A 22,527-nucleotide genomic window follows, 5' to 3' on the forward strand; every position below is an offset into this window, starting at 1 on the left:
AAGTTGATATAAATCTATTGTCCACCTAAATTACATAGAAAACTACATCATAACTTAATTTATACTATTTTCAAAATGCAAAGATGGATTACACTTTTGACAGAATTCTAATATATATATATACACATATATTTATACCTACAATCTTAATAATATTTATGTGCAGGTAGAAGAATCACAACCAACAATCTATATGTTATCTATGTTGTAGCTAGAGTGATGATAAATATAACTAATGTTCCATATTTCAATCACATGCCCAACAAGTGCCCTACCATATCTCAAATCAAGTTTTCTAACATGTAGAATGGCAAAACACAGCCAAATGCAAAATGGTAAAACATAAATCATAAAAGCTTCCAAAAAAGCCTGTTTAGAATTTATTAGCTATTGATCTTTTACATGAAGTTAGAGTTTCAAAAAAGATAAAACTAAAATAGATCCATATCAGCATTATATAATAAGATATGATGTATATTGTTCTTTATAGTATACTTCAAACATCAAACAAACGTAAGCTGATGATATAACTATGGGCTGTTTAGAAGAGGTTGCAGCTAGTCAAAGCTTACATTGGCTTATTGACATCCCTGACAGTAACAAATGAGGTGAAATCACCATGAAAATATAGTATTCATGAACCATAAGTGATAAATTTAATAGACATGTTTCAGTCTATCTTCAATCAATGAACAAACTAAAGAAGTCTAGATTAAGCTCAAACCTCTTCTCGCATTTCCTCTACTGAAAGTGTTCCAAGTATGCCTCGTTCTTGACAGGCTTAAATAAGCTCTTTTTCTGAAAGGGACTCCACTCCCTCAGCTTGAATCATCTTATCATCCTCCTTGATCCTATCCAATTATGATGAATATATACATTACAGAAATGCCAAGCAATATTGTCAATTTAAAAAGCTTATCATCTGAACCAAAAATATAACTATGAACAGATAATGAAAAAATTATCTTACTGTTGTAATTACGTCTTGAAAATATATAATGAAATTCTATATAAATCTAATATCACATATTAGATACTAATATTAATTACATGACCAACTATCAATTTATGTGATCATAATTTCACATATGCAGCATTCCAAATATTAAACCAGATCATAATGGGTAAACCAGAGTCAAAAGTCAAAGTAGCATACCTTTGTGTTTCTTGAAGCAGATAAGTGAACAACTGCAACCATGATTATAAAACAAAGTTAATTTAAAAAAAAAAATGAAACCAAAGAATAAATAGTTCAAAGACTGTTTGGTTTAGAGTTAGCTTACTAAGGGACAAGACAAGAGGGACACTTGTACTTGGAAACTGCTTCATTGCAAACTTGACATTGCTTAGGGCCACCCATTCAAGTCTTCTGCTTCTGATCCCTCAAAACAGTTTTAACTAGATACAAACAAACACTCCCTTATTACCAGTGGCAGAGCTATGAAGGGTCATTGCTTAAACTGCTTAATATACATGTTTATATATATATACACATATTATTTTCCAAAACAAGAACATAAAATTATCATACCCATTTCATGAGCCCAGAAATTGTGATTTAATAACAAATTTGAGAATAAATAGATAATCTTATCATATACATTATCTTCATTTTCATTCTATAGAGAATGATTTTGTTTTCACTTACAAGAATCTAAGCTGAGCAGTGCATTTCTAAGCAAAACCATAAATAAAGAGTAACGAACCATAAAGAAGATACCTGATAGCGACGAAGGGTAGAGAACCGGCAAAGTGGGTTCGCCAGCAGGAGCCTTCATCGTCCACGGTGGAGGCCAGAAAAATCCTCCAAACTCACAGCGGCGACGGAACTTTGAGGAGCCAGTCGCGACGGAGGCCGGCGAGTGGGGAGGCGAGCTTCACGGGTTGGCGGTTTCGGGGGCCAAGGAAGCTCGTGGTGGGGTGCGTGTCATTGGGTGGTGGCCGGAGATGGCTCATCTGGTCTGGCCGACTGAAATGCTAGAGAAGAAAAGAAAGAGTATCGGGCTGGGAAGAAGAAAGAGGAGAAAGAAGGGGATTCTAGGGATTCATTTAGGATAGTGATACAATTTTAGGGATTTAGTATTTTTAACTCCATTTTCTTATTTAATTAAATAAAATCTAATATCTAATATCTAATGGGAAATTTGATAGATCATGCTTACATTAGCTTAATAATTAAAATTTGAACCAAAGTTAACCACCCTATGATACAAATGCTTATCTTTCATTTAATACCAAAAATACCCCTCTCATAACAAAATCCCATACCTTTCCTCTCTAAAATCTTGCAAAAAAGATACACATGGGTAAGTAATTTTCTTTGATTCTTGTTGTTGTTGGTTGTTTTTATGATTTAGATTGCTGTTTAGATGTTGGATCTGTAGTTTGTTGGTATTTTTTGCTGTTTTTTTGGTGAAAATCGTGGTCTGTGAAAATCTGCATTTTTTTGGGTTCCTTGAATTTTTTTCTAAATGCCCGATAGTGTCCGATATAGGCCCGATGCAGGGACGATAGTTGTTGGGTTTCAAGGTTAGTGATGAGGTCCGATGGCCACCCGATGCTTGCCCGATATGTTTTGGTTACCCGATGGTCATTAAGGTTCGATGGCTACCCGATGGTTGCCCGATATTTATTTTCATTCTACAAACCCTTTAAGTACGATAATGGATCGATACGAGTCCGATGCATGCCCGATAGTTGTTATTAAGTTAATGCAGACCTATTAGTACGATTGTACACGATGGTACCCGATAAGTGCCCGATGCTTGCCCAATAGTACGATGGTACACGATTTTACCCGATGGTACACGATAGTGATAAAAAAACTTGATAAAAACCGTACCTTTCGGCTTTTCCCCTGCCCATTTCCCGTTCCCTCCCAAATCCCAACTCTTCACTCCCACAAAACCATCGAGCAACATAAGTACTCACACCCGACGCTTCTCTCTCCCTCACCCACCATCACCCGACGCTGCTCTCTCCCTCACCCGACGGTCGGAAAAACCCCCACCGGAGACGTAGAAAAACCAAGCCCCAACCCCCACTGGAGACGAAGAAAAACCAAGCCCCAACCCCCACCGGAGACGAAGAAAAACCAAGCTCCAACCCCTCACCGGAGAAGAAAAACCGACACCCCATTGCGCAAAAATGTCTAGGGTATGTGTTTTTTTTAATCTCTTCTCCATTAAAAAATGTTATAGTATGTATTGTTGAATTTGACTGTGTTAAATCTGACTGTGTGACATCTGATAAACCGTAAAATTTTGAAAAAAAATTCTGGGTTTTTTTAGAGGTACGATAAGGTACGATAGTGGGTCGATATGGGTACGATAGTATTTGTGTTTCTCATAACTTCAGGTTGAAGATGAGTGTATGATAGGGGTACGATAGTGGTTCGATGGTGGTACGATAGGTTGTGTTTTCTGATAACTTGAGGTTGAAGATGGAGGTACGATAGGGTACGATGTTGGGTACGATGTGTGCCCGATAGTGGGAACAAAATGTTGTGTATGTTATAATACGATGTGAGGTACGATTGTGCACGATAATGTTATAGTTCCAGTTTTCCATTGGTGTCCGATATGGTGCGATAGATTCCGATAGTTGCTCGATAGTATATTGCAGAATATAAAATTTGATGTTTTTTTTTGTTATTCTATTTAATTGGGTATTTATTTGTTTTATGCAGAACTTAAGACCTCCACAACTGATAGTTCCAGTAGAGGAACATTTTACGGGACGTATCACTTAGCGCGGCAGTTGGTACTTTCCAAAGATTAAAGCAAAATTTATACAGTGTGGTTTATTGGATAGGGTGAAGGAATCCCCTTTCAAACAGTTCTTCATGGCGGAACCATTAAATTTTTCTGGTGCCTTAGTCCATCAATTGTTGTTGCACAAATTCAGAGGGGAGAAGACTGACGAAGTCCAGTTTTATATTGGGAAAAAAAGATGTAGATTTAGCCAATTGGAGTTCGCTTTAGTTACTGGTTTAAATTTTGAGGCCGGACCGTCTGAAGCTGAGATTAAAGCGAAGACCACTTCGGATCGGTTAATTCTTGAGTACTTCAATGGTCATTCCCAAGTGAGCATAGGGCAACTGCGCAGAACTTTTGAGAGTTGTCAAATAGTTGATGATGTGTACAAGATGGGTTTGTGCTTATTAGTTGAGGGTGTTTTGAAAGGTCGTGAGGAGAAGTTGATGGTTTGGACTGACATGCTGAAGATGGTAGACGACGTTGACTTCTTTTTCCAGTACCCGTGGGGGAAGATATCATACCAGAAGTTGTTACAAACTTGTCAAAAAGACTTTGTTGAAATGAAGAAGCATTTACAGAAGAAGATTGAGAAAGGAAAGACTCAAAAGGAGGCCAAGTACTCTATTTATGGGTATGCTGCAGCATTGCAGTATTGGGCTTTTGAGTCCATCATTGAGTTGGGTCAGGATCATGCTGTGAGATTGGGCCAAGGCATACCAAGAATGATCAACTGGCAGAGCAAGGAGAAAGTAGAGATACACAAAGAGCAACTTATTAAGTTGTTTGCCAAAAAGGTGAGCTTTTACTTTACTTTTGAATGTTCTATATTTTTTTCTAGATATGCAATTTTATGGGTACTGCACGATAGGAATACGATAGAGTACGATTTGAGTACGATTATGGGGTTATTTTGTGGTTTTTTGTCAACTGTTTGAAAACTGACTAAGTGGTACGATTTGATACGATGATGGTCCGATGGGGGTACGATATGTATTCTTTGTTAATGTAGTAGTAGTGGTACGATATTGGTACGATGTTGTACGATGATGGTACGATAGTTAGCAAGCAATTCTCACTTACGGGTACGATATTGTTATGTTATGGGTACGATATGGGTACGATAATTGCATGATATGGGTACGATATGGGTACGATTGGGGTACGATAGTTTACCAATTGACATGATATATTGTTTTACTTTCCAATCTAAATATGCATTGTTTTTTGTGGCAGTTGACAGTATACCCCTACCTGTGTGCCCGACCTGCTGAAGAACAGTATGTGAGGACCCTTACAGACAATGAAGCCCCATTGTATGTGGACATGGGGTTAGAGGAACTAGAGGTGGGTCCCGATGGACAGCCTACACAGGAAGCCTTACAGAGCCAGGCTGAAAAGCTTGCTGAAAAGTTAGCTGAGCAAGCAGAAGCAGCAAATATTTTTAAGGAGGTTCCACCAGCTCAACCTGAGGCACCTGAGGTTCCCCCATCAACACCTCATGCCAGCACCTCCTCCCAAGCTGAGCAACCAGGCTACTCTATGATTTTGGCCAGGTTGGAAAATGTTGAAGGGCAACAAAGTGCCCTTATTAAAGGTCAGTCCGAGATCTTGGGTCAATTGCAGAAGCTTATGACAATGATGGAAGATCTTAGTAGGCCAGTTCCAGATCCACACCCTCAGTCCACTGAAGAAGGCCCTCAGTCTCCTGTAGATGAAGACATTCTCCCTAACGATTACAGACCTGATGATGTAGATGATCACATTTTTCGCACACCAGAGGATATGCAAATTACTGTAATCGGAGATACTGAAGATTCTGAAGTACAATTCTTAAACATAGCTCCACCAGCACCAGAGAAGAGGAGAGAAAGAAAGAGGCCTAGGTGGTTCGATGAGTACACTGCAATGAGGAAAAGGAATAAGAAATCGAAGACAGCAGTGAATGTGGATCCATTGAGGGTTGTTGATGGTAAATTACTTATGACCTTTCACAAGTGGTTGCTTGGCACCATTGGGAATAAATATCCGAGGGAATGCTTCTCAGGGACACACGATGCTGCTTGGTTCCTGAAACTGCATACTCCGAGGACATGGCTTTCTGACTCTGTAAGTTTTCTATAACTTCATAATTAAATAATGTTGAAAATTTATTTAAATGTTTCTATATATAGTGGTACGATATGGGTATGATATGGTATGAAAGTAGTACGATAATTATAAGTGTCAAATTATAAACTGTTTATGTCAATGGTACGATGGTGGTACGACATTAGCACGATAGTGGTACGATATAATTTGTTAAGTAGTTACTATTACCATCATAATTTTAGAATTTGTAGTGGGACAATTTAGGTACGATGGTAGTACGATAATGTACGATGATGGTACGACAGTGGGACGCTAGTGGGTACGATGGTGTATAATACTAGTTTTTGCCATAAAGGTACGATGATGGTACGACATTAACACGATATTGGTACGATAGAAGGTTTTATTGTTAATATATTCATGTACGATTGGGGTATGATAGTTACTATATTCATGTCTGATAGTTTTTTTGTTTGTTTATTTTGGTACGATATTGTGGTTACTGACTTAATTTTCCTTTAATGTAACATTTAGATGCAGCATTCCATCTCATGAGGAGGCGTCTAGAATTTTATCCTAACGTGTACCCTCAGAAATGTGTTGTTATGCCTACAATTTTTCCCGAATCATTGAAGGGTCGGTGGGACGCTTTTCCAGGTTCTGACTACTCTAGATTTAGTTGGGATGACAGTATATTGGACCTGGTTAGGGGTGATGCAGTCCAGTTCTTACCGAGTTGGCAGAACAAGGAGTTCATTTATTTTGCCCTCTTCTTGAAAGACCAAATGCATTGGGTAGCTGTAGAGGCAGACCTGAATGGGTGGATGCTCAACATCTTTGACTCCAGTATTGGATCAATTTCCGAAAATGATTTGATCAGCTTGATGGTTGACTGGTGTACCATTTTCCCGTCGGTCTTGCGACAGTCCGGTTTAATTGAGAACCATGACGTTATACTCGCGCCTCAGTTGACAGCATCAGAGAGTCAAGTCAGACCCTTCGATTGGAAACTCATTCCACGTGAATTCGTACCGCAAACAAAATTCAGGTGAACTTTATTAAATATCACATATTAATTATTATTTCTTAATTACAAAACTTTATTAAATTATTGTTTATTTTCTAATGCAGTGGCGATTGCGGATGTTACGTAATTGAGCATATTGAACATAAGCTTCTACAACTACCATTTGATAATGTAACTGACAATAATATGAAACTTTTTAGGCAAAGGTGGTGTGTAGACTTATTCTACCAAAACTTATGTTGAACGGTCTTAATTTTTTTGAATTGTATAATTTTTTTGATTGCTCTTTTTGTAATTACTACATTTTAATGTGCTTAATCTTTGCATCGTACTATCATCGATCACTATCGTACTCTATCGTACCCTCACTTGCCTCACAAATTTCACGAACAGTCCTGAAACCATACCATCGTACCATTATCGGACCAATATCGTACATTATCGTACCCTAATGTCGTACATTAACTATCGTACTACATCGAGCAACGTCGTACCATATTGTAAGATACATTTAAATAATCCTACAACAAACAATATCGTGCATTGTCGTACCGGCATCGTGCACTATCGAACCAACACTGGATTATTACATATTTAAGAGTTTCATAATGGAGAAAAAAACAGAAAAAAACCTGCAAAATCCAGCACATAACAAATATTACTAGTTCAAGCAAAAATAAAACATAATAGGTCAACTAGAATACAAACAAAACAAGTTAACCTCGGTACTTGCAAGACGCTTTGTTGTGCCCTTTACCACCACACTTGCTACAACATCGTTGTATCACAACCTTGTCTCCATTAGAAGGATATCGATTTTTCCTAATTCGTCCGACCTTTTGCTTCTTCGGTCGGCCTACAGGTTTCTTCTCAATCGGTACTCCAACTTGGATGTTCTTAATGTCTTCAGGCAATTCCCAATCATCCTCATCACCAACTGGCATAATTGTCCCCTCATATGTGCTCTTCCAACTCTCTCTTGTGTAATATTGAGAGCACAATGCGTACATGCTAATATTTCGTTCTTGAGCAGCAGCACATGCATGTGGACAAGGAATCTTCATGATTTGGAATAGGCCGCAACTGCATTGTCGTGCCTCCAAATCAACTATACCACCGCTCTGAACTGTTCCTCCGGGGTGGACATTAAATGTATAAGGTCCAGCTCTGTCGACGCTTAAGAACCGAGATTTCTCAAATTGACATGACAAGTCCCCCTCCATAACTGGTGATAGAGTCGTGCTACACTTTTCAGCGTTTTCCTTTCGAGTAGCAAACCATGTTTGAATAGTAAACCTGATGAATTCAACAAAAGCAGTGATCGGGAAGGCTCTTGCGTCCTTAGTTTTGCTGTTGAAACTTTCAGCCCAATTACTTGTCATTACATTGTAACGGTCCCCTGGAAAGTACGCACGAACCCATCTTTCAAATCCAATGCCCTCAAGATATAGTGCAACTCGAACATCCATTGCTTTTATCTTTTCAAATTCTCTTTCAAAATCTGTCTTCTTATACGAGTATGCACAACTGTAAATATGATCCGTGAAGCAATCAGTCTTGAACTTGCTAGCCACGTTCATAATAATGTGGTGGTAGCATGCGCCATGGGGTGCATCAGGGAAGACAAGTTCCAAAGCATGAACAATGCTTTGATGCCTATCCGATACGAATGCTAAGTTCTCAACATCACCAATCGCTTGTTTCAACTTCCTCATGAAATAGGTCCAAGAGTCGTGGTTCTCACTGTCAACCATTGCGAAAGCAATCGGAAATATGTGGCTGTCTGAATCCAATGCCACGGCACACAACATTTGGCCACCATACCTAGTTTTCAAGAAGGACCCATCAATACATATAACAGGTCGACAAAACTTGAATCCCCGCCTACAAGCACCCAGAGAAAAAAAGCAATACTTGAAGCGACCCTCGTCTACCTTGAAATCAGTAATGGAATCGGGATTGTTCAACCGCAGCATGTGCAAGTACCCAGGTAACTTCGAATATGAAGCTTCAGGCGTACCCCTAACTATGTGGAGTGCTTTCTCTCTGCATCTCCAAGCCTTCTCATAACTCATTTCGATCCCGAAAGAATTCTTCATATCTTCTCTTATTTTGGAGGCTAAATAATCTGAACCGTTAACTGAGAATTTATCCTTGATCAGTTCGGCAACTACCAAAGGTGATGCTTGACGGTTATCTTTTTTTCGAACATCGAGGGAACATGTGTGTACATTTTCAAATGCTGTCACCTCGAACATGTTAGAAAGTTGCTTCTTCTTCCCTCTTAACCTCCACCCACAATCAGGATCCTTGCATGTAATATACCAAACATCAGTACCAGACTTCTTAACTATAAAGTCGAATCCCTTCTTCATTGCAAACAAGCCAGCAACCTTTTTTAAATGTTCCTTGTCTCTGAAAAACTTTCCTAAATGAATCTCCCCGCCCGATGTGCCACCCATAGATATATAGTGACTATTATCCTCAATGTCTTCTCTTGTAAACATCTGAGCTTTGAATTTACTATAATATGTCGAAGAAGAGAGTGGATCACTAAATTCTCTAGCATCATTTGTTCCGTCTGGACGACTACTACTAGTACCAGGTGTTTGGCGATCTTCTCTACGGGGTCTACTTCTACATGTTGTTTGCCTCGGTATTTGGTACGACAGTGGACTCAGGCTCAAAGCTTGAGAACGGACCTCTGTTTCTTGGTCGTCATTGCCCTCAAAATCATTTTCAGGGTCAGGACAATCAGGAAAATCATCATGAAATGGCATCTGTGCTACATGGTCAACTGTTGGTATGAAAGGGTTTGATTCAGGTATAGCAGTGGCTACCAGCACCTCCGGATTTGTTTCTGGAACATAAGTCCCAACCTCACTACGAGTATCCTTAACAGTACTTGGTGGAGGATTACGATCAACAATGATATTCTTCTCCACCAAAGTCACAAAAAGGGGAACAAATTCATCTGGCTTCTTCAAAAGCATTGACAAATATAAGCTTACACCCTTGTCATTCCTTATAAGTTCAGGCCGATACATTAACCCTTTCATGTACTTATAATTCACTTCTAATTTCAGGTCATACTGCACTTTGTCAACCTCCAGCTCTGAGTACAGAAGTTCAACAAGTTGTGAGTAAGTTATGTCCTTCTCCAACTCGAACGTTAAATTTTCGGCTCCATTAAAAACCCAATCTCTACCTTCACGCTCCCAAACACCATTATACATTAAGTACGCGAACAAAGTTGACCCTATCATGTACAAAGAAAAAAAATCAGTAAATGGCAACAAAATGTCGAAATTTAGTTCAAATGTTTGGGAATCGTACCAGTATCGGGCCATATCGGGCGGTATCGGGCAAAGTTTTATTTATGTTTTTTGATCACTTAAAACACTAATATCGGGCAAGTATCGGGTAACATCGAGTACCATCGTACTATTAGGTCAGCAGTAACTTAATAATAACTATCGGGCATATATCGGACTACTATCGATCCATTATCGTACTTAAAAGGATGTGTAGATTTAAAATAATAATCGGGGCAACCATCGGGTAGCCATCGTACCCTTATAACCATCGGGTAACCAAACTATCGGGCAACCATCGGGTTGCCATCGGACCTTCATCCCTAACCTTGAAACTCAACAACTATCGTGCCTGTATCGGGTCTCTATCGGACACTATCGGGCATTTAGAAAAAAACTCAGGGAACCCAAGAAAACGCAGATTTTCACATAACACGATTTTCACCCAAAAAAACAGCAAAAAATACCAACAAACTATAGATCCAACATATAAACAGCATTATGAATCATAAAAGCAACCAACAACAACAAGAATCAAAGAAAATCACTTACCCATTTAATATCTTCACTATGAGCAAAAATAACACAAAGCTTGGTGTTTCTCCTCAAACAATCCACAATGTCCGAATGTGTATCTTTCTTGCAAGATTTTAGTATAAAAATCTTGTGTGTAAAACGTATGGTGAAGAGAGAGTGAGAGAGAATGTATGGTGAAGAGAGGTATGGTGAAGAGAGGTAGAGAGGAAGAGGGAGAATAGAGAGGAAAGGTGTTATGAGAGGGGTATTTTTGGTATTAAATGAAAGATGAGCATTGATATCATATGGTGGTTAACTTTGGTTCAAATTTTAATTATTAAGCTAATGTAAGTATGATTAATCAAATTTCCCTATCTAATATATTATTTCATTTATTTATCAATTATTTTATTAGGTACTCTCTTTAGTTAATTTACGTAAAAAAAATTTATGTTAAACAAATATTTTATCTAAATATGCTAAAAAAAATATTTATCTAAATCATTTTTAAATCCCAAAAAATAATTAGATGGCATTTTAAACCAATTTATCACCATGAGTTAATATAATTATATTTTTATTAAAATTAAAAATATTTTAATATTATTTTCATAAATAATATAATAATTGAGCGATCAATTTTTTTTATTTTAAATCTCACAATTTAAAATATAAAATCTTCAATTCTTAATAAATTTCATTTATAAATTGAAAGAGTTCTTATTATTTATTCCTCAATAAATAATGATAATAATGATAGTTAATTTTATAAATATGTTAAAGAATAATAAATCTAAATTTTGATATAAAAATTATTATAAATACAAAAGTTAATAATATGACAAATTTAGAAGAAAAATCTAGTTTTTAATAAATACATCATTTTTATAAATATATATTTACATAATTTAGTTTATTTTTAAAATTATACTATTCATTAATTTTTTTACAATATTTTTCCAATTAATAAAACAATTCTTTTGTAACTAATACAAGTTTTATAAATATGTTAAAGAATAATATAGTTAATTTTATAAATATGTTAAAGAATAATAAATTTAAGTTTTGATATAAAAATTATTATAAATACAAAAGTTAATAATATGAAAAATGTAGAAAAAAAATAGTTTTAAAATGTTTTAATAAATACATAATTTTATAAATATATATTTACATAATTTAGTTTATTTTTAAAATTATATTATTCATTAATTATAATTTTAGATTTTTTATTTGAATTTTGGCGACATTTTATGAATGTCGGCATTGGACTTTTATTAACTGTCGGCGTTGGGGTCAATAGCGACACCTTTTAACTGTCGACATTGGTCTCGAATTAACTGTCGGCGTTGGGGTCAATAGCGACACATTTTAACTGTCGGCATTGGTCTCGAATTAACTGTCGGCATTGGGGTCAATAGCGACAGTCAAAAGCAACAGTGACAGTTATTAGCTGTCGGCGTTGGTCTCTATGCCTACAGTTTTTAACTGTCGGCGTAGAGTCCCGCTAAGCAATTACGACAGTCAACAGAGTTGACTGTCGTGGTAGGGTGTCGGGAAAGCCCAGTTTTGTAGTAGTGAATGTATTTCAAAGGCATTGAAACAAGATTTAACCGTCTTGATCGAAATGAAGATGCAACTTATATCCCACGAAATCTTGCAGTTTTCCAATCTCAATGTCGTCCACTCACAAAGGGAACTTTGAAGACTCTCGATCATAAGACTCGTGAAATAGCTGAGTGGTTCATACTTAAGAATTCTCATGAAATTGAGCCTTATTTAGAGTAAGTTTATTCTCTTATAAATTAGAACATGTGTGGTTATTATCAGTTTTTTGTTATCAAGAATCGCAACACTATTCTAATTAACAGCGAACACCTACAAGAGATTAAACAAAAATACCCAGATGGTGATCATGATTGTTTGCATAAGAAAAATTTTCGTTCGTGGTTTCATAAAAAGGTAGCTTTGAACTTTGAACTTTGAACAGTGATTTTATTAATGATATATTTTGTGAATCTAATATCATTCTATGTATTTAGATATATGACCTGCATAAGCTTGGGTCTTTGGAAAACGGTGATGAACTGTTAGCTTTAGCATCTGGGTCAGATCATTTGTCAACCTTTTACCAAGGTTGTATAGTCAATGGTGTTCGATTTATTGCACACGATCGAGACAAAAAGCGCACCACACAAAATAGTGGAGTGTCTGCTGCCGGAACAGAATGTTTTAATTTTTACGGCACGCTTGAAGAAGTAGTGATACTTTCTTTCACTGGTGCATATTCAGTGGCATTATTTCGGTGCAAATGGTTTAATACAAATCCAAGAATGAAGAAAACAGTCATTGAAAATAATGTCACCAGTATAAACGTCAATGGCGAATGGTACAAAGATGAGTCGTACATACTTGCTACTCAAGCTAAGCAAGTTTTCTATCTCGATGATTTACTTAGAGGTCGTGATTGGAAAGTTGTAGAAGATGTGAATCATCGAAAGATTTGGGACATTAAGGACAATTCTGATGAGGTTAATGATGTTATTGATGTTGTACATGAAACAAGTTCATCAAATTTTGTGTTGACTGTGGACCTCGGAGAGTTGATTATGCAATCTGATCAACCTGCTGCATATGTTGGAGCTGATGAAGATGGTGACGACGAAGTTGATATGTCAGAACATGAGGACGTTGCAGATGCAGAAGATGAATTGGTTGTTGAACTTTGTGAAGATGAAAATTTGTCTCCGATTACTGATGGAAATGATAGTGATTACTCTGTTTAGTTTTTTTCTATTTGTGTAACAGAACTATGTATTTAAATATAATGAAGTGTTTTTTTGTAATTATAATATAAGATATTTGAGCTTTGTGAATATGAAAATGTATCTCCGATTACTGATGGAAATGATAGTGATTACTCTGTTTAGTTTTTTCTATTTGTGTAATAGAACTATATATTTAAATATAATGAAGTTTTTTTTTTTTGTAATTATTATTATTATGAATTCAATGTGATATACTTCTATTTAATGCTAATTACTAACTAATAAATTTTAAACTGAAGTATAATGTCAGCTGATATAGCTACTTATCACGGCGGAGATGGTGGGGGTCAAGACCCGCCAGATCCTTCTAGGGTACCAACATCTTGCGAGTCAGGTTAAATATTGCATATCAAAATTATTTTTAGAAATTATATTGTTAGATAAATATAACATCAATACTAATACTGATTATTGTTAATAAATTTTAAAGCCCCGCCGACGAGAAGAAAAGGTCGTGGCCCTGCTAGTAATAATGTTCTTGAAGAACGAAGGAAAAAAGCTGGGAAACCATTGGATCTAGAGCTTGATCCTGTGACCAACAAAGTGGTTGGGCAGGAGGATCAAGCTTTTATTCGCATGTTGGGAACTCTAGTTTCCATTTTGTGTCCGGGGCATTATTTGGATTTTGCTGATGTACCTCAACAGTTTAAGGATCAAGTGCTTGATCGTATGAGGGTAAAAAAATTACAAATCTTGTACTTTTCATTATTTAATGCCATTATTTACAAGTTATCTAATATTTTTTTTCTTAATGCAGTATTACTATAATATAGACGATCATCCACAACGTGAGTCAGTTCTGGCAACTCTCAACAAGGAGATGGGGGAAAGATATCGCGAGAGAAAGACCTATAGACATAGACACTTCAAAAATCATTATGCTGGACCAAAAGATTTGGAGAATGTCCTCTCTAAGCCACCTAACCATTGCACTAAGGAGGCTTGGCAGCTTATTTGTGAAATGTTTTTTAGCGAAAGATTTTTGGCTCGTTCCGCTAAAAATCAAGCAAACAGAAGACAAATGAAGTATGTAACAACACAAGGCACAAAGTCGTTGGCAGCTAAGCGTCACCAATATGTAAGTGAAGATGTTAATTTAATTTTATAAAATAACACAATCTGAAACATTTTGTTTACATTTGTATAGGAGAACCCAGATGCGCATGTTGTTGATACTTGGAGGGATGCTCATATGAGAAAATCGACAAAATCTTTTGTCAATGAGGCAGCTCAACAAGATTATATAAGTGAATAGTATTGTTTTCTTGTTTCTAATGTTTATAATGTTTCTAATTTTTGTTTATAATGTTATCTTTATACAGGAAAAAATGGCGGCTGAGGTTGAGAGGTCACAGAATGAGAGGCAAAGCCAACAGCAGAGTGAGGCATCTCTAAATGTATCTGGTGTTGATTCGTCCCCGGTCGATCAATACGAGATACTAAGTAAAGTACTCGGGGAGAGATCTGACTACCAAAGAGGAGTGGGTTATAGGGCGAAAGGGAAGGCAAAAAAGACATCCTCTAGCTCTACAGATCAAAGTCAGTCCCAAGCAAATACTGCTGCTTCGCCTAATGAAGATATGAGAGTTATGGCTTTGCTGGTGAAGGCAATTCGTGAGACGTTTGAGACTTCGACAACTGTGCATCCCAGTAAACTGTATAACCCAATGTTTGACAGTTTTCTGCAAAGGCATTTGCCACCACAATCCGAAGGTGGTTCGTCTTCTCAGTCTCCTTCACAGCAGTATCAACCTCCTTCACAGCAGTATCAGCCTCCTTCACATCAGCAGTATCAGCCTCCTTCACAGCAGCAGTTCCAGCCTCCTTCACAGTATCCGCCGCAGCAGCTGTACCAGCCTCACCCAATGTATCCGCCACATATGTCGTCGCAACAACCTCCTCAGTATCAAAACCAATACATTTTTGGACCCCCTTCCCAGTCTCCTCCACAATATTTTAGTTTTACCGATTTTCCAGGAGGATCGATGCAGCCTCCGCCACAGCCACAGCCACAGCCTCGAGATCTGTTTAAGGACCTCACGCTCGGAGGATCATCACAACCACCTTATATTCCTTCACCGCCACTGCCGCCACAGCCACCGCCACCACCACAGTCGTCGTCCTCACAGCCAGACCAAAATGTTGAAGATGAGGACAATTTCAATATTAATCTTAATGACTTTCTTTAGTTACTAGTTTATATATTTGGACTGAATTAATACTTTATTTATTTTTAATGACTATAGTGATATTTACTAGGTTGATAAATATTAAAACTATTTATATTAATTTTAATCTTAGTTATGTTTAAATTAATTAAATGTTTATTTTTGTTAAATTATATTATAAATTATTTTTAAAAATAATTAAATTTAATAAATATTAATTTATTAATTTATTTAAAATTTAATTTAAAAAAAATTATAAATACAATATTAGCGGCGGACCCCACGGCTAATACTATTGCCTCTGACATAGTTATTAGCGGCGGGTTTCGCCGCTAATGTCCGCCGCTAATAATTGATTATTAGCGGCGGGTGTGTCAATCCGCCGCTAATAATGACTATTAGCGGCACCTTTTTAGTCGCGGGGTATTAGCGGCGAAGGCCCGCCGCTAAAGTGTATTAGCGGCGGATGTAGCCATTATTAGCAGCGAAGTCCCCCGCCGCTAATAACGGAATTTCTTATAGTGACACAATTTTTTTTTTTTTTAAATTGGTGATGTAAAATGTTTACCTCAAAAAATACATAATGGAAATAGTTCAAAGAAAATCACAAATAAAAATAAATATTATGTAATTAATTAAAAAGTTAAAATTGTTTTCAAAATAAAAATTTTTAATATGCAAACACAAAAACATCAAATCCTCATGTGAACATTTAGACAAGCTTATGCAAACAAAAATAAATTAAAGCTCAAGAGATAATAAAGCAAATTCTATGATTTTTCAAATTTTTTTTTAGAGATTTAAAAAATTTAATGTTTAAATAAACGTTATCCAAATATCACAATAATTCAAATAGAATAGAAAAGTGTCATATAAAAAAAATCTATAATTAAACAAAACTAACTCAAAAATTAAAAGTAAAGCTTAATAATTATTTATATTTTCTAAGAACTAAGAACAATTTCAATCTGTTATACCCAGATTTCGAGCCATGGTAAATGTGACCTCGAAAGTTGGATTCGCAACAAATGGTCTCGTAAGGATTAGAGTATGCTCCAGGATTGTATATCGAGCCTGCAAAGTACGATATATGACCTCGAATATGGTGAGCTCGAAACGATCTCGATCTCGAAAGGTAGCTCCGAGAACACACTCATCTTCGGGGACAACTTCAGATCGGGGGTCTCGAGCTCGATGTACGTACGATCTCGAAAGACACGTGATCTCGAGAGATGTCATTAGCTCGCACAATGACGTGAGACCTGGGATGCTAAAGCCTTAGAGATACGCGATAACCACCTTGAATATCTACAAGTATTATAAATATGAGATGTAATCCTCATTTATTAATGTAAATCCCCAAGAATCGTGGGATATTATTTGGTCAGTTATGTGTTTCCTGGTCTTCAAGGACGTTTCCTTTTATATCTGATTATAGGCATTTAAAGCCATTTATTTTATTCACAAAAGAGTAACTACCCAAAATATGTGGGATAGTATTCTGCATCCTTCTCTATAAATAGAGAAGCCATGCACCATTGTAATGGACCGAAATTCTGATCCTTGAGAGAAAACTCTGCAGAATTCATGCTAAAGAATTTTCAGAGATAATCTTAAGATTAATAACAGAGACTCGTGGAATAGGCAGATTTAACTGCTGAACCACGTAAAAATCGCGTGTTTGATTTGTTTTATTTCATTTAGCCATTGTCATTCATTGTTTACGTGCTCTTCTTTCACTGTTTGACGAAAAACGGCGTCAACACAATCATAATTCTTATCATTAGAAAATGAAAATCACCAATATTTTTTTTTTCAAACAAAACAAAAAAAATAATTTTTTTAACATTATATAACAAATGAAAATCACATAAAAACAAAAAGAAAAACAAATAAAGAAAATATATTTTTTTGAATTTTACAACAAATGAAAAACATGCATAAACACAAAGAAAAATACATACACACTACCCCAAAACTTAAATGAAACATTGTCCTCATTGAGTAATAAAATGGAAAAAGTTAAGAACTACTCTCTTGGATGAATGTTTCCTTGATTTGGCTCATTTGTTTTCTTCTCTTCTTTTTGGCACGAAGTTTTCTTCTCACATTTGATCATTGTGATTAAGAAAAAGTGTATACATAAAAGCTATACTAATATCAGTTCTTTAAGTATACGTTCCATTACTTGGATTCTGAATTCTAAGAAAGCATAAACTGAGACTCAAAATGATCAACAATACCCTCAAACTGTCTTCGAAAGAGAATCCCATCCAAACATTATTCTTTAGTCAAACACACACACACACATATATTCTTTAGTTCAACATGCATCGATCAGAGGATGTGGCAATCTTCCTTTACTTTTGCTTTACCGTCCTGAGCTGTGGTATGCTTGTGAAACAACTGATTCAAGAAATCTTCCATTCTTGGTTTTCTTGATTACACCCTCTTAGCAAGTTGTTTCACTAAACGTATATCCCTGACAAGGCAACAGAAGTGGAAAGAAATAGCCCCCAAAATAAAATACATATTAGAGAAAAGAAAAATAATCACGAACACAAAAAGTATAGTATAAACCAAAACTAACCTCGCATCCAATGCTGCAGAAAGTTGTTTCAGCTCATATACCATGTCAGCCATATCACGAGATGATGAGATATTTTGCTCGAGTAGGCGAATGTATTTTTCCAATTCCACCTAGAAAAAGATGATAGAAGGAAATAAGAAAAAAGATAAAAAAAAAAAACCTAATAGCAACGCATCACAATATCTTTACATGCTCATATGTGAAACAAAAACAAGTAATGTAGGTTACCTTAATTGTTTGGGCATTTGATGTAAGCTTATTCTCTTGAATCTGCTTCCCTTTCCTTCAGAGTTAATGGCTTCAAATATTTTTGGCAATATGGAAATAAGGGCCCAAAAGAAAGTTGGTATTCTTGCAATCCAAGAGCCTAAAAAGTAACTAATGCCGACCCAATATCTATGGACCCACCTTGACATGTGGCTTGTCATTCCTAACAATATTTAGTTGTTTAGTTGTCAAGTGGCTATATAAGTTAGTTTTTTTATTTCATTTATAAATGTGATTCATTTTTAGAAAAGATGAGAGAAAGAGATTTGTATACGTGAGGAGAGAATTTCTTAGGGATGTCAATTTAACCTGTAGGGTAGGGTCCCCGTGGGGATCCGCCCCTAATGGGGCGAGGGCGGGGACATAATCCCCATTCCGAACCTGTCCCGTTTACATTGTAATTTATATTTTTAATATAAGTATTATTAAAATATATATATAATATAATAATTTATATAAAAATATACATATTTATTAATTGTATAATTTATTATTTTTTAATTATTTTATATTAAAAAGTATTAATTCTTTTAATTTATTTTTATCAATTTTAGAAAAAAAAAATAAACATTTTTATTAATGGGTACCCGAAGGGGCACTGACCCTGAGATGGGGCGGGGATGGGGGAGCCATCCCCGACCCCGCCCCGTTTACATCCCTAGAATTTCTTCTTAAGTGTTTGAGAGTTCTTGGAGTATTGTGTGATAGTTAATGTGTATGGTTCAAGAGAAGGTTTTGGCTGGGTTTTATACTCAAGAAATAGTTGTCCAAAGAAGAGTTGAGATCTATGTGATTAGACTTGCAATCTGATCTTTATAGTAGACTAGCTCTGCTGGATGTAGACAACAAACACTACAAAAAACAAGGCCTATACCGAGAACAAATGTCATCGGTATAAGCCCAAATGTTCTCGGTATTGCCTCTACCGAGACCATGTCGTCGGTATAAAGTCCTCGGTACAAACGCGTCGGTAAAACAAAACTTCTACCGACGACATTAAAAATGTTCTCGGTATAGGTTGTACCGAGGACAATGTCCTCGGTATAGAGGGAAAAATGTCCTCGGCACAACCAACCCCAATTTGTCATCTTAATGGTATATACCGAGGACAATGTCCTCGGTATAGACTAAACCAAAATTTTTTTTTATATTTGTAATATTTATTCCCTTATTTATATATTTAATTTGAATTAAATATAAAAAAATAGAATAAAATTAAAACACTTATATTAAACATATAAATAAAAACATAAGATTGTATATTTGCTGAATCAAAATAAAGAGTTGTCTTAAACATGATAATGTAATAGTCCACTGTAATAAAATTCATACATAAGTCCTACTGAGTCTGTGCTCCAACATCGGGATCATCGGGTGGTGGTGGGGCACATTGAGATCCCGGGGCGATACAATGAGTCCGAACATGCTCCTCTAACAAATACAGAAAAATTAAAAACAACTAACAAATATTATTAAAAACATATTTTTTTAATTTTAATTTTAATAATGATTAAAACTAACAAATATTAAATTTAATTTTTTTAATTTTAATTTTAATAATGGTTTTCTAATAATATCTTTGTTAATTTTATTTAATCAGAACTAACAAATATTATTTTTTTACATATTAATTTAATATTTATTAAATTACATATTTTACTTATGCTTTATTGAATAGTTTTATTAATTTAAACAAAATTTCTAAGATTTGTTTAAAATTTATTTAATTACTTTAGGATTTAATTATTACTTAAATTATTTAATTAATGTTTATTTTTATTAAAATTTAGTTGCATAATGTTAATGTTAATTTTTTTAATGTTAATTTTAAAATATATTATTTTACTTATCAATTCACTATTTATTAAATTAGAAATTTTATTGAGTACTTCTACTAATATTCACAATATCTCTAAATTTTACAATTCTATAAAAAATTCGGCAGCATAATGACTATATTTTCATCTATCCCAAAATTTAAAATCCTACAAATAACACATAACAAATATCCAGACCCAGATCATGCAGAGAGCAATACAAATACATTTTAAACGACTATATAATTTATAATTATTAGTCTAAATTTTATTAATTATTCAATTTTCTAAGCAAAATATTAAAATTCTACTAAAAATTAACAACAAATTAATCATCAATATTTATAAAATCTGATTTTTTACTACTAACATAACCAAAAAAATTAAAATTGACAACAACAACATACTAATATGTTTAATACACATAAAATTCACCAAAACAACATAGAATTTATTTTAATAAAAAAAAATACTAATTAATCATATAATAATTTTCTAATTCCTAATATCATTTTTACTAATACTTATTTTTAAAACCTAAAAATAAATACATTCTATCTAATATAATAATTTCATATTTTTATTAAAATTAATATTATTTTATTTATATAAAAAAACATAAATTATTCAAAAATTGAAAAAAAAAATTAAAAAAAATACAGAAAAATTAAAAAAAAACTTACCAATACCTTCACTATCTTGCAAGCTATCTCTGTAGTCCAACAATAACCGAATACCCAACCTTCAAACAAAAATTACAAAATATCATTATACTATTTCATAAATATATATATATATATAATGAATAAATAATCCATACCTTTAACAAATACAGAGAAATTCCTTCACCCTTGGCAATTTTGGGGCTTAAAACCGAGCTTTTTCGGAGGAAAACGGAGGTTTTCGGTGGAGGGAGGCGGACGATTCGGAGAAAACAGAGGGAAACCAGAGAGGAAGGAGAAGGGGCTTCGCGGCTGTGGGGTATATTTATAAACCCTATACCTAGCAACTAACCCTATTCAGAACCGCGAAAATGTCCCGCGCATATGAAATGTTTATACCGAGAACACGTTGTCGGTATAATGTTCTCGGTATAGAACCTTTTTTTTGTAGTGAAATCTGGGAGACTTTTAATACTTTCATTGGGAGACATTGAAAGTCCACGTCATTTGACACCTTTCAACGTCTTCTACTGAGAGACGTGGAGTGTCTTTCAATTCCCCTAATAGAAGATGTGAGATGTACACTTACAATGACCAGCTATGATGTCTCCCCCATTGGGAGACATTGTAAACTTTTAATGTCTCTAAATAAAGCCATAAAACTCTTATATTATTGTAGCATATTACAACTTTTTAAAATTGGTAAAAGGACAACTATAATTACAATAAATTATGTCAAATTTTTTTTTGAATTTTTGGGTGGTGTGCTGACAACTGATTTATCATAGCCGCCCCATACATATTTATACTAGTCTAATATGCTATTGCACGTGGCAGTTTAAAACTACCTAAATAATAAAAAAAAAATTGAACAGTAGAGTTTGGCGCATATATGTGAACAATAGACGTGCAACACTCAAATTGTGGAAGAAAAAGAAGGGATAAAGACAGAAAAAATGACCCATAAGGACATAATAAAGTTTTGTCCCACTAATAGAAATTTATACATACTATTATTGATGTATATTCCACGGTGAGAAGTCAATGCAATAAGGACAACTTGTTCATAATAATAATAATATTGGTGTGTAGTAGTTGGTCTCTATAACCTTATTAAATGAGTGGTGTAGCTTCTTCTTCATCATCCACAAAATTTCAAAGAAATTTCTCACAAGATTACAAAGCTTGGAAGATACGCAGTACTTGCGCTTTCATTCAAGATCCCTTAATATTTAAGGTACGCACTCCACATTTTGAAGTGCTGTGTTGTGAGAGTTTATCTTCAGATCATGACTATGGCACCAAAGAATAATAAGCACGACGTTTTCATAAGCTTTAGAGGTGAGGACACCCGTCACAAATTCACTAGCCATCTCCACAAAGCATTGTCCCATAAAAGTTTACAAGTCTACATGGATGTGAGGCTAGAGAGAGGTGATGAGATTTCTTCTGCTCTCTTGAAAGCAATTGAGGACTCAAAGCTTTCTGTCAG

The 22,527-nt window shown here is 35.1% G+C and overlaps 1 long non-coding RNA gene across 2 annotated transcripts; it reads right to left on the minus strand.

The window, feature by feature from the left end:
- Positions 1-347: 347 nt before the first annotated feature.
- Positions 348-2,060, minus strand: LOC133781638 (uncharacterized). 2 transcript variants are annotated; one of them, XR_009870177.1, is made up of 4 exons: positions 1,721-2,060; positions 1,284-1,398; positions 1,157-1,188; positions 348-851 (listed from the first exon to the last, which is right to left on the minus strand). It is a non-coding gene; the product is annotated as an uncharacterized LOC133781638 (long non-coding RNA). The 2 variants fall into 2 exon arrangements; XR_009870176.1 differs by having other exon boundaries at positions 348-1,188.
- Positions 2,061-22,527: the final 20,467 nt, after the last annotated feature.

Source organism: Humulus lupulus, chromosome 6, assembly GCF_963169125.1.
Source record: "Humulus lupulus chromosome 6, drHumLupu1.1, whole genome shotgun sequence".
NCBI lineage: Eukaryota > Viridiplantae > Streptophyta > Magnoliopsida > Rosales > Cannabaceae > Humulus > Humulus lupulus.